This window comes from Haemaphysalis longicornis, unplaced genomic scaffold (assembly GCF_048455015.1).
Source record: "Haemaphysalis longicornis isolate Haplotype H1 unplaced genomic scaffold, Haemaphysalis longicornis Haplotype H1 scaffold_15, whole genome shotgun sequence".
Lineage (NCBI taxonomy): Eukaryota > Metazoa > Arthropoda > Arachnida > Ixodida > Ixodidae > Haemaphysalis > Haemaphysalis longicornis.
The window spans coordinates 7,968,388-7,970,787 of record NW_027526257.1 but is presented as its reverse complement, the minus strand read 5'-3'; the positions used below and the strand labels follow the sequence as shown (position 1 = coordinate 7,970,787).

The window sequence follows — 2,400 nt, the reverse complement described above, 5'->3', positions numbered from 1 at the left end:
CAGGTATCAGCGGTGACATGAATGCTGTAAAGACCACTTTCCAACACCCATGTGATCCAACGAAATCTGTCCATGTGGTGACAGATCCTCCTCACGTATTCAAATGCGTACGGAACAATCTGCAGAAGGTTGGCAAGTTTCTGGTAAGAAGTGTTTGCATCTGCACTAATTGTGCTCTGCATTTTCTATTTTCGTGACATTTGTTATTGTTACAGCAGCCCGAAAGCCAAGAAATGTTTCACTGCCACTACGCTGCCCTACTGGAGTATGAAATGGAGCAAGCTGGGCTGCGTGCGGTGCCCAAGCTAACGAAAGCGCACGTTGCTCCAAATGCATTTCAGAAAATGAGTGTCCGACTTGCTGTCCAGGCAAGAAACTCAACTAATTTACACCTTGGAACATGTCTGTATAATTATTTTTGTCACTGAAAAAAGGGAAGCATGGTGGCTTAAAATTATTCTGTGTGTTTTACAGTTGTTTAGCGAAAGCACTGCTTCGGCCATGGAGTTTCACAGTACACAAGAGGCGTGCGAGAAGCGTCGTCACTGGGCAGCAATTTCACGCTCACAAGACGCATGAACAAGCAATTCTACAGCCTCAATTCTCGCAAACCAGAGCATGTGATGTACAATGAAGCTGAACACATGTCTGTAAGTGACTGATATTATTATTCTAATAATGGCACTATTTTTACCTATGCTGATATTGTTACTGAATTTCAGACGTTGAAGGAGAATATAACTTGGCTGGACGAGTGGCAGAAGTACATTGAGTCGTTGCCTGTGGCGAGGCGTGCGTGTTTCTTGAGCAAGCCAACCTGTGCAGCGCTTAGAAAAACGCTCCACAGCACAGTTGCACTAGTTGAGATGCTCCTTGGCTGTGGTTTCGGCTACGTGCTCGTGGGTAACTTCGGACAAGAGCCCTTGGAGGTAACCATATTTACATCTCAAGCTTCTGCGTTTACTACAAATTGCTTTCTTTGAGCACTTCTTTGGCATAGTGAGGCACGTAGCTGGTTATGGAGGGCAGCCTACTGTGCAACACTTCTTGTTCATTTACCATATGCTTTCGGTAAACAACCTGGTGCGACCACCTAAGCCTGCTTCTGTTGATGGTGATGGGCCACAACTCCTGCTCAAGCTCCAGGCCCTCTTTGAAAAGGAACCGCCTGCCAACAGTCAGGTAGAACACCAATTATTTTTCTATTTAGGGACAAAAGAGAACAAAGGTGAAATTAGTTGTTGGTTTATGTGTTCTTTTTTCAGTAGTTAGTTACCGAAATCTTTGTTATGAATGACCAATCAGCCCAGATTTATATTATATACATGCTTTAGAAAACAATGCTGAAACATGGCAACATGAATAATGCATTTAAGGTTGATGCCCTGGCAGTCCTCTTCGACGATGTCTTGTTGGAGCCACCAGGGAGCATACAAGCTGCATCTGCTTCGAGGCAAGTGCTGTCGTCCAAAGAGTGCCTACTCGACTACCTCGCGGGCTATGTGACAAAGAAGTTCCTCACCATGAGCTGCCTCAGCTATGTGGACACTCTGAAGGGCTCATCTCGGCAAGCAAGCGACCTAATACTTGCAAAGTCAAGAGGTTTCCTGCGGGTACCGTCAAGCCGACTGCTCAGTCTCCTGCAGATTGTGGAAAGCTACGTCGAAGAACTCACTCTTAGTAGAGTGGCTTGTACGGACGTTTACATGAACATTGTGGAGAGAGTGTTGCTGGAGGAGCGTACTTCAGCAGCTGCTGTGGGTTGTGGGTCCCACTATGTATGCACCACGGCAGAAGTTGTGCACTTTTTTCTCAGGTGTCATCTGCACTTCTTTACGAGGGAAAAGAATAAGCTTGCACGGGCGAGTAAGCGTGCATCATGCCCAGCTGGGGGGGGGGGCAAGAAAGTGATTAGCTGAATTGCTTCCTGAATGGATTCAGGCATGCAAAGGTGCAGCATTTTACTGTGTTTTTCTGTGATACCTAATTGTATAAATGCATTTGTAATTTTTGTTCTCTGGTATCTCAACCATAATATTTTTGGTTCCACTTCATAACAACTCACATTATTTTCCTGTAGGTGTCTGCATCCTTGTCCGGGCTTTGTACAGTTTATTTTTCACTCTTTGTAAATTGTCTTTGTAGTTTACTGTTTTTAAGTGGTCCAGCGTATTCATGCACCTTATTTTGTCACCTTGTTTGCTTTCGCAAAAATATCTTTCCCTGTGTTTATTCACTGATGTGTCAAACGCCAATTTTCCTTCGTACTTTTTCATTTTGCTTCAAACGTTTGCGTGGTTTTTAGTAGATTTGTTACCTTCATGTGTCGGCCTTGTACGTATTTTTTCAGTGCATTTATATACTTTGCATTCTTACTTCGTTTACATTAGGTTTGTTGTG

The 2,400-nt window shown here is 44.1% G+C and overlaps 1 pseudogene; it reads left to right on the top strand.

The window, feature by feature from the left end:
- The first annotated feature begins 317 nt into the window (after positions 1 to 317).
- On the top strand, positions 318 to 1,919 carry LOC144165846 (uncharacterized; annotated as a pseudogene).
- Positions 1,920 to 2,400: the final 481 nt, after the last annotated feature.